This window comes from Chiloscyllium plagiosum, unplaced genomic scaffold (assembly GCF_037043375.1).
Source record: "Chiloscyllium plagiosum isolate Xiang-an unplaced genomic scaffold, Cpla_swu_hap1 HiC_scaffold_14, whole genome shotgun sequence".
NCBI lineage: Eukaryota > Metazoa > Chordata > Chondrichthyes > Orectolobiformes > Hemiscylliidae > Chiloscyllium > Chiloscyllium plagiosum.
Genome location: NW_028270152.1, coordinates 27,604,543 through 27,619,061, shown reverse-complemented (window position 1 = coordinate 27,619,061; position 14,519 = coordinate 27,604,543). Strand labels below are relative to the sequence as shown.

The 14,519-nt window shown below is 39.3% G+C and overlaps 1 long non-coding RNA gene across 4 annotated transcripts in view; it reads right to left on the bottom strand.

Annotated features, from left to right (window-relative positions):
• Positions 1-14,519, bottom strand: part of LOC122558940 (uncharacterized) — an 84,459-nt gene that overhangs the window by 58,014 nt on the left and 11,926 nt on the right. For all 4 annotated transcript variants that reach the window (XR_015759377.1, XR_015759379.1, XR_015759378.1 and 1 more), the window contains exon 2: positions 5,749-5,806. This is a non-coding gene — a long non-coding RNA (uncharacterized LOC122558940). The remainder of the gene's footprint in view (positions 1-5,748; positions 5,807-14,519) is intronic.

Sequence of the window (14,519 nt, the reverse complement as noted above, 5' to 3'; positions counted from 1 at the left end):
TACAGTGCTTACTGAACAAATAAAAATCAGCCAACTGGCACAATGAGGAAACAGTTATCCTGAGGTCAAGCATAACAATATCCTGAACACTTCACCTTAAATGTATTTACACACTGTTGTCTTTAGTCAAACTATTACACAACTTCATAACCAGTTTATCTTTTTCATTCAGCTGAAAATACAGACTATTCAGCTGTCATCAAACCAAATTCATAGTGATGCAGTAAAATTCTTGAACCCATTGCATTAAATATTTATTTCCATTTGTTTGACTGCCCACCATCTAAATGCCATTAAAAGGATTCATAAATTTTCTTTAGTGAAAGCCATGGAGTCAGCACATAGAATTACAGAAGGAAAGGCTTTCAGTTCATTGTGTCCTTGCTGGCTGTCTCTAATAACTAGTCAGCAAGTCGTACCTGTTTTTCCAGTTTCAGATCAAAACATACTGAGTTTGGCCATTCTCATTCAATTTGACACCAAAGACCTTAAAAGCTAATGGAACACAGATAAATCAGAACAAGAGTGGGTTATTCAACCCCCCAAATCTGATACAGAATTCAGTTGATCTGCAACCTAACATACCTAACCTGATGTGGTGGAATTGGACTGGGGTAAAAATCACACAACATCAGGTATAGTCCAACAGGTTTATTTGGCATGATTTGGAGATGCCAGTGTTGGACTGGGGTGTACAAAGTTACAAATCACACCACACCAGGTTATAGTCCAACAGGTTTAATTGGAAGCACTAGCTTTCGGAGTGTCGCTTCTTCATCAGGTGGTTGTGGAATGCACCATTGTAAGACACAGAATTTATAGAATTTTGCTATAAATTCTGTGTCTTACAATGGTGCATTCCACAACCACCTGATGAAGAAGCGACACTCCGAAAGCTAGTGCTTCCAATTAAACCTGTTGGACTATAACCTGGTGTGGTGTGATTTGTAACTAGGTTTATTTGGAAGCACTAGCTTTTGGAGCACTCCTCCTTCATTAGGCGGTTGTGACGGAGCAGTGCTCCAAAACTTAGTGCTTCCAAATAAATCTGTTGGACAATAATCTGGTGTTGTGTGATACCTAACAGGGCTCTTTGCCCCATATCCCTTGTATTTTCGGTTAACCAAACTCTATCAATTTCAGTTATAATATTAGCAATTGAGCTGGTATCAATTTGCGGACCAGACTTTCAAACTTCTATCACTTTTGCTGTGTCACTGGTGAAGAGTTCACTCCTGAAAAAATATGTTTTTTTAATTATTTGTGTTCTTTAGTCCTTGTGCTTCAAAGAGCAAGTATAGTTCCACCAAATCCTTTACTATGTTGAAAACTTTGACCAAACTTCACAGAGTACAATTGGATTTATGTACTCACTCCTTGAGTTTTAACCTAAGCATCCCCATTATCATTCTGATAAATCAACGATGCATTCCCTCAAAACTGCCCTCAAAATCTAATGTATTCTCCCTAAGCAGAAGGTGTAAATGTCATGAACCAAGGCTTTGTATAACAATAGCATAATGTGAATCCCCTTTCTGTTCCATTCTCCTAGATATTGACCATCAAAAATGGCACCGCACAGCATCAAGCATTTCAAGGTCAAAGGTATCAGGATGACCATAGGAATTTCACAGTTAATTAGAAACAGAAATGAGGGGGCTGAAAATTACATTATTTGGCTGTTGCATTGAGTTTTTGGAAGGTTTTTCACTGCAAAGCTTAGCAAGATTTTTCACAGCATTTTATTAAATGTGCCTCATGAACTACCTACCTCATCCCAATGGATCTAATTCTCATCCAACTCTCGCCCCATCTTACTCTGCACCATTCCAGGAACGATTCACAATACAGTAGATATTCCCATATTGACTGGCAGCCTAGCCATTAAAAGTCTATGCTCACTCAGCCAAGCACTGTCAGTCTGAAACAAAAACAGCAAGTGCTGGAGAAACTCATCAACATCATTGAAAACAGAAATAAAATTTGAATTTGAATTTCTCCCATATTTACTATTTTCAGTTCAAATTTCCAGCTGTCGCAGTGTTTTGCTTTTACTGTCAGTCTGGAGCTGCCATGCATTGTCCCTGACATCTGCTCCAGACGTGGCAGACGTACTGGTGCAAAGGTGACTTATCAAATCATGCCCCATAACCATGACACCAGGCCATGCCGTGCCAGCCTGGACCAAGGTTGCTATCCAGGTCAATGCTGTCTGGGGAAATGCACAACAATGGAGGAAAAGGTCAATGTTCTTCTTCACTTTGCCAGGGTAAGTGCCACACTTTTCTTACCAATACCACGCTCACTGTTTGTCTGCTACTGTGCCAACGTCCCACCAAGGCTCATGCCCTACAACTCCCTCAGTATTGTGTGGAGACACATCCCTCACTCATTCTCGCTGACCCTGAACCCATGATACTACTAACCTTACATGCCATCTCTGCTGCCAAATCACTCAGTTGGGACCCATCCCCACTTGCGCCAACGGCAACAGCTGTGCCACCCACTTTCATCTCCCATAATACCTGCCTCAGAATTATCTCAGGAGGTAAACATCCCAGGACCGGGCAGGGTGAGTCCAGATGGATGGTGAATTGTCCAATAATTGGCTCCTCAACTATTATGTGGAGAAGATCCTGGCTCCTGAGCAGCTGACTGACCATTTCCAAGCCCCTGGAATAATATTGAAGGTGAAGGTGATCTCCCTTGATTTGTCTGAGGATGCTAATAACTGTAACATGCTCCCTGGCTTCGTATTTGTGCCAAATAGCATAGCAATACAGCCACACTATCTGCTTGGTATCATTGGCTAAGAGGGAAAAAAATTGAGAGTGTGTTGCTGGAAAAGCACAGCAGGTCAGATAGTATCCAAGGTGCAGGAGAATCAATGTTTCGGGCCAGGGTGGAGAGATAAATGGGAAAGAGGGGTGGGGCTGGGGAGAAGGTAGCCAAGAATACAATAGGTGGACCCTATTGAGGGCAAAGTGTCTTTGCTGCAGTGTTACAGTGATAGTTGCTAGTTCAACCCAAGCTGTAGCATTGAACTGCAGAAGCGCTCTGTAAGTGGGTTCAGAGTTATTGTTAGGGAGTGAAACCCTTTCCCATTCAAAAATATCCTGGGATTGTGTCATCAATGTGATGCTGTATCTTTAGAAAGTTGGCTTCCTGGTGTAGGATGAGAATGTGGTGCACCTATCACCTCACCTCTATGAAGAAAACAGTGAGAGTGTTTTCACAAAACTGACGACCAACAATAGATAGATATTAAACAGTGAAAGAATTAAGGGTTACGGTGACTGGACGGGTAAGTGGAGCTGAGTCCATAAAAAGATCAGCCATGATCTTATTTAATGGTGGAGCAGGCTCGACGGACCAGAAGGCCTGCTCCTGCTCCTAATCCTTATGTCTTATAATGTGACAAATATCAGTGATGACTCCGAAGTTAACCATACCACAGGCGGGGCTATTACTTATGTCTTCACTTGAGAAAATGTCACAATTCTTAGACAGCTGAATTTGTCAAGGGATAGACAGCCATGCCTAGAATTGAAAACTGAGCTCCTGGAATGAGAATAAATGGTAGCCAATGTCTGAGCTGCTCTTCCTTTTCCCTTTGACTGGATTCCACTTGCCAGAGCATACCCATTGCTGTTGTTAGACTGTCTGCCAAAATTCCCAGTGCATATTGTTTAGAAGCCATCAGGTCTTACAGTGCAAGATATCTGAACAAAGAATGATGCAGTGCACATACACAGCATCAAAACAGTTCACCAACTGGAAAGAAAACACATCAGACAGTTCGCTAAAGATAGTGCAGATAACGTGATTGGAAAAACAACTTGAGCCACAGCATTAGAATGTTGATCAGATCTTTCAGTATCATGCTATAATAGGAAACTCCAGCGGTACATCTTTTAATTGGATGAATAGCACTGAAACAATGGACAGATGAAACAAGTCCACAAGTAATTGATTAAAGAAAAATTTGCAATTGCATCTTCAATAACATGTCTCAATGTGCTTTACAAAAGGGGAAGCAAAGGTCCCTGGACCAGTGATGCAGTTATTCAGAAGGGTGGCCAATGTTTGGGAGCTAGTTTTCAATGGAGATCTTAAAGGAGTACAGAATAGTAGACATATGGAAGGGCTGAAGGAGACGATTCTGGAACAGCGGACCTATATGGGTGAAGAGGCAGATTGGTGAAGAGGCAGATTCGTGAAAACGCAGGTCGATAAAGAGGCAGATGGGTGAAGATGCAGATGGGTGAAGACACAGATGGGTGGAGAGGCAGATGGGTGAAGATGCAAATGGGTGAAGAGGCAGATGGGTGAAGAGGCACACTGGAGTTCATGCACTTGCTTTGTGACATCTTCAAAAATAGGGAAACTTTGCAGGTCGTTGAATTTGGCAGCTTACTAAAACAGGTATAATTGCCCAAACCTATAAGTTAGGATTCTGGAATGTAAAGATTCACTTTGTGAGTGCAACTTTCTGACTCTAAATTGCAATTCTGACTTCAATGGTCATCAAACATTAGAATGCTAAATTTCAGGAGGGCTCCCTTCACTATGTCGACATCAAAGAAATGGGTAAACAGCTACAGGGCAAAGCACCACATTAAGCCTGGGAGAGATTTCTGATTTCAGTTCAAGTTCTGTCTTGTCACATTCTCTATGTGGAGTCATGTGTTGGGTTGGCTCTACTTTTCCAAAGCTAATTTGATTTCCTGCTTCTAATCCAGTACTTGGCTTTTTATTCTACAAATAAAAAGATTCCATGCTCAAAGGTGACTATTACAATATGATCCTTGTCAACCAGATCACATAAAATTCAAGTTCTGCCCAAAAGCTATCTGGGACATCACACACTGCTTACATCTTTTCTGGAATAAAAGTACTCAATGCACGCAGGAGACCATTTAACACAAGAAAACCCTCTTACCCTGAGACCTGGATCAAAAGTGAAATCTGTCCAAAGATTAGATCAGAAAATCTATGGGCACAGCAACAAGGGAAACACAACGGTAGTGATTGAACAATCTGCCCACAAGCATGTTCCTATTAATAGTCTCCAGCTTTGTTCAAACAGCAGGGAAACCAGTCATCAAACCTAAAACAGGCAACACTGGAGAGAAGCCAGATGCAGTACAGCTAGCGCAGCCAGGTCAGTAATGCCAGGCAAACCAACCACTGTGGCTGACCTGAAGTGCCCTGAAAGCCTTCGCAGACCACAGATGCGCCTGACCTCAGTCAAGCCTTGGCAAAGGAACTCCAGTAATAAGCCATCCAAAGCGCAGGGCATTAAATATCACAACAGCTGGTACTGTGGCACCGACAGGTTTCATATTTTGTACTAATATGTGGAGCTGGAAAAGGTTAATGTGAACGGAACAATGTAGCACTCTCTCGTCGATCAGCGATGTTGTTAAGATATTTCTGCAGATATAATATCCAACTCTTTCCATTGTTTAATCTATAATGTAACATTGCTCTTGGCACTGTCACAATTCCACTGATTTGTTTTAAAGCATTTTTAGGTCATACCAGAATTAACCACATTAATTCATGCTCAGCAGCAATAAATAAATCTGTATTTTTCCACTTGTAAATCATGCTTTGCTATTAGCACTGCAGAATACGTGAATAATTTGTATCTATGTAATTAAGAGCAGCAAGATATTAGGCTGCCTGTCTCTAAAAGCTTGTGACAGACTATACTGATGGATACAAAAGGATATCTTTACTTACAGAAGAAGAGAAACCATCTAGTTTTTCAGTGTCACAAATTGATGGTGTATCCAAGGACCTATTGAAAATGGTATACATGTTAATTACTACAGACTTTGAGTATGCTTTTATCTTTAAAATTGGATTACTTTTTAAAAATGTTATTCTACGTCAATGAAAAATTAACACAATTATCACAAGATTGGTGATATTTGTGTAAGGAGAGCATGAGATTTCCCTGCTTATGTATGCCAGCTACAGATTTTGCAATTCCATCTTTAACATGTCCAGGAAGATAAGTAAGAGATTCCTTTTATGTTATTTATCCTGCTTTAGCATCACCCTTGCAGTCTGCCATCCGCCAACACATTCACTAGAACAAATGCCAATTTTCCATTTATTTCCTCCTCATTGTACACCCACACAACACTACAGCTTAGTGAATTCAGTCACGACGTGCTGAAACGACATGGAAAATGTACAGTAAATATAATAGCCTGGCTCCAGTCTAGATTTATTAACGGCACGATTGTTGAAACATGTTACAATACCGAAAGTCAGTCGTGCTAAACCTGGCAACGTGAAAAGACTTCACTATAATTAAAATCACCGTGGAAAATGATTGGTAAATATAAGAAAGTGTACACTTGAATTAAATTGGCCAGCCACTACTTTTAGAAAACAATGGGCGATTGAAAAATGATAACAGAAATTATTCACTTAACAAGGCACCCCACATATCTTAGTAGGGCTAACAACGAAATCTATTATAGGTGGGAGGGGGCTTTTACTGGCAAGCATTGGCTAAAATAGGAAAAGGTCGAAAGCAAAAAGCCTTTAGTAGATGACTTTTAGCAGGGATGGACACAACTGTGAATGGTAAAGTACAGTTGTCATAACAAACAGAAGAGCAATTAACTGGGATTTAAAAGATAAAGATTTGTAATCTCTAGCATAATGTACCTTGTTTATCCACTGAAACCAGTAAAAGTCTAAAGCATGCATATTAGACACAAGATGAGTAATATTATTTGAACTCTCTCCACCAGCTTCAGTTGCAAACAGAATTAAATTGTTTCCATTGTCCTGTTAATCCCTGTGTAGAAGTACATTAATGTGAGTCATCTGTTTCAAAGCGCATGTACATTAGCAGCAATTAAAAGCAGGAAGGATCCTTTCCTAACTCTCATCGCTCTCAGCAACACTCACTGTTATTGATGTGGGGAGGTGCAGTCACCAAACAGAAGTGCTCCTTTATATCTCTCTAATCTTGGTACTGCACCGGATGTAAAGTTGAGGTGATGAGAAAAACAGTCCTCGGCATCTTTTATTGTACCATGTGCCATTAATGAATAGAAGCAGCTGTGAAAACGATGCATGCACAAAGCAAAATGTCATTCATTTTAACATACCAGGGAATATTCACAATAAAAAAGCTCACCAGTTTGTCAATTGTGCCACAGGTAAATTAAGAGTGAACAAAGCAGACACAATGAAGAATGGAGCCATTCTGGTTCCGTTGTCGAAAATAAATTACTTAGAATATATAGAACAGAAAGAGACTGGTTGGTTCAACTGGTTTCTATGATGTTTATGTTTGTTATGAACTTCGTACCATCTAATACATTTCACCCTATCAGGTATTCATTCTAGTTCTCTCCTTCTCATATATGTATCTAGCTTGACTTAAATATATCCATGTTTTTCGTCACAACTACTCTAGATGATAACAAGCACCACGTTCTTATCACTCTGGGCATTGAGATTTCTCCAAAGTATATTGTTGCATTTCTTAGTGCCTATCATATTTATGTTCCCTACTTTATGACTGCTCTACAAAGAGAAATGTTGTTTTTCAATGTCCATCCTACTAATTAGCTGAAGAATTGTAAAAATCTCAATCAGGTCACACCTCAGCCTTATTTGGTCCAGAGAAAAAAATTCAAATTGTTCAATCTCTGCTAATAGTTTTAACCTTATTGATGATAACGTCCTTGCAAAAAAAAAGTAATGCAGTTCTGAAATTTGAGCTGAAATTAATTGGACATTTTAAAGCTGACAACCATATTTTGTGAGGAATTTAACATGGGTTGCTTGTTATTTTCCTACTCCTCTTTCTCCTTTATAGAACACACAGCATTGGGGAAAGCTGGGGTATACTGGAAGGATTTTCCCTCTTGTGCGGGAGACTAGAACCAGGGGACACAGTTTAATAAAAATAGTTTGCTCTTTTAAAATGGAGATTAGGAGAAAACTTGTTTTCACTCACAAAGTCACTAGTTTGTGAGGAATTCTCTTCCCCAGGGAATAATAGAGTTTATGTCACTGAATATATTTCAGGTAGAATTAGATAGATGTTTTGATAGACAAAGGAGTCAAAGGTTATTGAGGGACAAATAGAATGGTGGAGTTGTCATATATCTACAAAACCAATGACTAACAGCTTGTGATGAAGGTAAAATGCTGCCTCCAATCCTCCATTTTGTATGTATCTGAGGGACTGTTTGGCTAAGTGGACAGCATGACTGTCATCAGGCTCAAAAAGAGTTACTTTGTCTGAACAATGAGATGTAGATTATTGCATAATAACAATAGCTCCAAAAGCTGCACTCTCTTGTCCATCCAAGAACATATGATGCCATCAGAACCGATAGAGCCTAACATGGTCTCCAACATTAACTCCTTCAGATACATTATCCTTTGCTGCAGGAGCAGATTTGAACAGCCAACTACGTAATCCTGCTCCTATGTTCCGTATTCCTAATAATTTCATTAACTAGTTGAGCAGCAACTGGTTAAAGCTGGATGAAAAATATAAATCTAGAACCATATTAATTTGAAAGGTAAGTCTTCTTGAAATAAATGATATATTTATGCCCAGGCACATAATAACAGCTTTGAGAAGCACTACAAATTCTGAAGGTGTAAGTCCAATGATGGACATTGGATAAATTGATGCACTCTTTCAGAGATTATGGATTTAAAATCAGACCTGGACAATGGATTATTCAATAAATTTATGGGAAAATGTTTTGCAACCTTCTTCATTATTATCATCCCAGCTGATGATATTATTGGATCCCAAACTAAAATTTGATTTGATTGCTCATATTTTGTTTTAGTTTGATTTTACCATTGCTGGTAGTTATAGTCTCTATATCCTCATTAATATTTTGTTTTTCAAACAATGTTGCTCAGGTATTCATTTTGATTCTGTTTCTGAGTAGACAGTTTCACATAACTCTTTCAATTCCAAATTTGTTTGTTGTATTTCTACTAATGAAGGTGGGCTAAACAACTCAGTCTCATTTTTTATGCTTTCATTCTTTTTATTAAATGTTTAAACATTATATCCAGTAACTGTACTCCAAAATCAGCCACCTGTTTCATAGATTCCTTTTCTTCCTGGCTGATTTTACTGGACTGGGATTTAGTCACAAAAACACTCAGAAAACACTCCTTATGGAGCATCTCAGTTTCTTTCACCTTCATTGGTTTTCCATCACCCTTGCTGAAGCCAGTACCGTTGAATGTACTACATCATATTGAAAAATAGTCAATTCGTTCCATAGGATTTTGTTTCACTCCAACCATCATTTCTCTGTTTACCAAATCAACCTTTAATCCAATTGTGTACAATCAGTCTGGTTTGTAATCTCCATGTAATCTCAAATTATCTTTTCTCCCCTTAATTAAAACCACTGGAAGACAATTTGCATTATGAGCTAGCATCAATGGCTGACCTGCTCAAGAGTCTCCCAATAATTTTACTAATCTACCTCCTTACCTCAAAGCCTCAGGAAACATTTCCCAAATCAAGATAAAGTCATGAATATGTATAACTCACTACCACAGAGGACCCCAGGACACAGATTAAATTTATGAAGGAGGTACATAGACTTTTAATTACCAGGTTAAAAGGTTTTAAGCAACAGTCAGGAAAGTGGAGCTAAGGCCAAGATGAGATCAGTTAGGATTGTTTGAGAGGCCGAATTGCCTGCCTGTGCTCCTAATTGTTATGTTCTTATGTAATACTTAGGATCTCCAGTGGTTTGATGTTCCTTTTGAAAAAGAATGTTTATGACTGTCCTGAGCCTCTCTCCCTTTTTAACACATTTAAAGGAAACATTTTTTTGTCCCACTTCTGTAGTTTTCCTTTCTTAATGCTTCCTTTTCTGAAGACTCCTTAGACTTTCCTACTCTGTAATCAGTCTCCTGTTTACTACCTAGCAATAAGCTTTGGTATATCCAAGGTTATTACAATGAAAGCACTTTAATTTCTATTTTTTTTGTGTATTTCAGGGTTTCTTAACTTGATTTTTCTCTGTTTTGCTCTTTCCTCTATTTTTAATCTTTGCATTTTTCTTTCTGTCTCAATCTAGTTTGTTTGTTCATTTATATTTGTATCTTAGCTAATTCCAACAGTGTTATCCTATTCTCAGGTTGATTTTCTTCCAGCTGTAAATATTGTTTCAAACCCTTGAATTACCTCATCCAGAGGAGGTGCCGCTTTTACCTCTGCCTTTCATTCATCTGCTAAACCCCTCAGTTTATCTTTGTTCCAAATAATCCACTATTATATATTGCACTTCCAGAAAACTCTTAGCAATACTCAAAGCAATATACTTACCACAACTTAGCTGGTGTATGTCAAGAACCACCACATAGCTATTACTTTGACAAGAAAGGTCATAAGTCACATGACACCAGGTTATAGTCCAACAGGTTTATTTGAAATCATAAGCTTTCGGAGCACTGCTCCTCCTTCAGGTGAAGTGAAGGGAGAATAATAGGCACAGAATTTATAGGCAGAGAGATCAAAAGATAGTACAGATGGTGTGAGAGGATTGTCCACAGGCTGAATAATAAGTCTATGCAGGTTATCAGAAGTGTCAGATGGTGTGAGTAAAGTGTCAACAGCTGAATAGCCAGTGAAACGATGATTTATAATCTGATTAACCGAGGCACAGAGATAATTACAAAAAAATTAATAATAAGATAGCGCTGGAAACAAACCAAATGGCTAGAATAACATGATATCTTTGAGTCATTTGCTGAGGGTCTAACCAAAGTAACAAGTAATCCAAAACTGTACAAGCTAATTATGGTAGAGAATTCATAACAAGTTATCAAGGAGATGCTATCAAAAAGGACAAAGATTCCTCTTAAATCCAGCAAATGCAATAATTCTGGATAATGCACCATTTGCTTTGACACCAGTTGATTATATTACAGGACAGAGTCAGTCCCAGACTTAGCTTGATATATCATATTTCAGTATTTTTTCATTTTAATGAGGTGGCCCTCACTGAGACTGGTGCAAATTTTATTTTAATCATAAACAGAAGTTTATTATGCAAAAAAAGTGGAGATAAACTTGAATAAACAATAAATCTGTTTCCAAATTCAAAGAGTTTTAAACACATATAAAAATATATGTTTTTTTTTCATTTGTGGGACATGGGCCTCACTGGTTGACCAGCATCTATTACCCATCCCTAGTTGCCCTTGAGAAGTTGTTGGTGAGCTGCCTTCTTGAACTGCTGCAGTCCCATACTGTGGGTTGACCCACAATGTCACGAGGGAGGGAGTGACTTGATTTTGACCCAGTGACCATGAAGGAACGACAATATATTTCCAAGTCAGGAGGGTGAGTGGCTTGGAAGATAATTTGCAGGTAGTGGGGTTTACATGTATCTGCTGTACTAATTCGACTAGATGGAAGTAGTCATGAGTTTGGAAGGTGTTGTCTGAGGAACTTTGGTGAATTTCTGCAGTATATCTTGTAGATAGTCTGTGGTGGAGGGAGTGGATTCTTGCGCATGTGGTGCCAATCATCCTGGATGGAGTCAAGCTTCTTGAGTGTTGTTGGAGCTGTACCCATCCAGGCATGTGGGGACTATTCCATCACACTCCTGACTTGTGCCTTGCAGATTGTGGACAGGCTTTGGGAGTCAAGAGGTGAGTTACTGAACACAGTATTCCTAGCCTCTGATCTGTTCTTGTAGCCACTGCATTTAGGAGGTGAGTCCAGCTGATTTATGGTCAATGATAACCCCCAGGATATTGATAGTAGGGGATTCACTAATGATAACACCATTGAATGTCAATGGCATTGTTAGATTGCTTCTTATTGGAGTTGATCATTGTCTGGGTCAAATATTGCATGCCACTTTTCAGTCCAAGCCTTGATATTGTCCAGATTTTGTTGCATTTGAACATGGACTACTTCGGTATCTGAGGAGTCAAGAACTGAGCTAAACATTGTGCAATCAGCAGTGAACATCCCCACTTCTGATCTTATGACAGTGTTATGGACTAGGCCAGACCACTCAAAACATTTTTAAGCAGGCAGCCCAGACGAGAATTTCGCAATTTGTTTTGACAAGTGTACAGTGAACATTACTGAGCTGAAAATGTGTTGCTGGAAAAGCTCAGCAGGTCAGGCAGCATCCAGGGAACAGGAGAATCGACGTTTCGGACATAAGCCCTTCTTCCTGAAGAAGGGCTTATGCCCGAAACGTCGATTCTCCTGTTCCCTGGATGCTGCCTGACCTGCTGCGCTTTTCCAGCAACACATTTTCAGCTCTGATCTCCAGCATCTGCAGACCTCACTTTCTCCTCCCTACAGTGAACATTACCCAGAGCAAGTTAGCAAAGTTGACTACCAGGTTTTAAAACAGATAAAAATGTATTCACAAAATTACAGAATGAAACACAAAGAACAAAATATAGAATGCCCACAGAACTCAGTCTATCCAAACTAGACTTAATTATGCTGTTCCAAAAATACACAACAGTCCCAATAAACAAACCCCTTAAACGTAGAGTAAAACTGAAACAGAGTCTTCCAGGTTGAAGTTAGAAGGACAGAGGGACAGAGAGTCCAACAACCTGTTTCCACACCGCCCACTACTGAACTGACTCAACCCAGACTTCAGCTTTTAGGACTGACCACTTCCTTTTCATTATACAGGTTACCTCTACAGCATGAAAGCTGTGGCCTAAAGTCTCATCTGTTTACATTCTAACAAAAAGGCCTCCCAATACTCTTTTCATTTTTGTACCAAACTAGTCGATTCAGAACCTGGAGTGTTTTATGACCCCTTTGAAAAGAACTAAGGACACAGTATCCTTGAGAAAAGGGAGTTTTTATTAAAAAGGACCAGCGTTGTGACACCTCCCCCCTTAAAAAATAGAACCATCAATATCCAAAGATGGCTTCATTTTTAAAACCCCTTAAATAAAATTGGTTAGGAGTCTAAATACACACATATACACTACACTGACTGTACACATGCAAACATGTACAACCACATTCGAATTCAGGCTGTGGCACACCCACCACCAAACGCCTTCGTATCTCATTCGAGTCTCAACAATGCATTGGCAATCATGTTTGCGCAACCTGCCACATGTACAATTGTCAAATTGAATGGCTGCAACAACAATCTCCACCTAAATAGCCTGGCATTTTTGTCCTTAAATTTCCGGAATGGTGGGGCTACCTTACGCTGAAAGGTTGGAGTGACAGGGCTTGTATACGCTTGAGTTTAGAAGACTGAAAGGGGATCTGGTTTTAGACGTATAAGATTATTAAAGAATTGCACACTGTGGAGGCAGGAAGCATGTTTCTGCTGATGGGTGAGTCCCAAACCAGAGGACACAGTTTAAAAATAAGAGGTAGGCCACTTAGAACAGAGTTGAGGAGAAACTTCTTCACCCAGAGAGTGGTGGGTGTATGGAATGCTCTGCCCTAGAAGGCTGTGGAGGCCAAGTCTCTAGATACTTTCAAGAAAGAGTTGGATAGAGCTCTTAAGAATAGTGGAATCAAGGGTTATGGGGATAAGGCAGGAACAGAATACTGATTGAGGATGATCAACCATGATCATAATGAATGGTGGTGCTGGCTCGAAGAACAAAATGGCCTACTCCTGCACCTATTGTCTATCAACTATTGTTTATTAAATTTCTCCACAAATGTCAATGGGTTATGATCAGTGTATATGATTGTCTCAGATGTATTGCTGGTAATATAAACACTGAAATGTTGTAATGCCAACACCAAGCTCAAAGTCTCTTTCTCAACTGTTGAATATTTCTGTTGATTAATCCTCTGAACTTGGTTCTTCCTTCTGTGCTGTAATCATTAACACTTTCTCCTCTTGCTTTCCTTCCCTATCAAAATACCTTTTGAGCATATTCACACAACACACTCTGTGAGATTTCTTCCTGTCTGCAGTGCCTATCAAGTAGTTCACTTCAGTCAATTTCCTCTCGATTTGATAAGATCCAAAAAACCTTGCTTTTAAAGGTTCACACTATCACTGGAAGTAACACTAATACCTTTTCCCCAATGGAAAAATTGCAAATTTTTGATTTCTTATTCACTTCTTGTTTCATTGTATGCTGTGATACTTTTAAATGCTGTCTAGCCAACTCCCCAACTCTATTTAATCATTCTCTAAAATTTGACACACAGTCCAAATGTGTGGTTTCTGAATTCTGACTTATTAATATCTCCTTAATCAATTTTAATGGTCCTCTTTCTTCATTCCCAAAAATTAATTCAAATGGACTGAATTTGGTCAATTCATTTAGTGCATCTCTGATCACAAAAAGTACAAATAGAACTCCCTTATCCCAATCATCTGGATAGTCTTGACTATAAACCCTCAACATGGTCTTTACTGTTTGATGCCACCTCTCTCGCACTCCCTGCGATTATGGATGGCACGCAGTTTTTCCCAAGCTATCCATAACCTCCTTGAATAGTTTGGATGTGAAGTTTG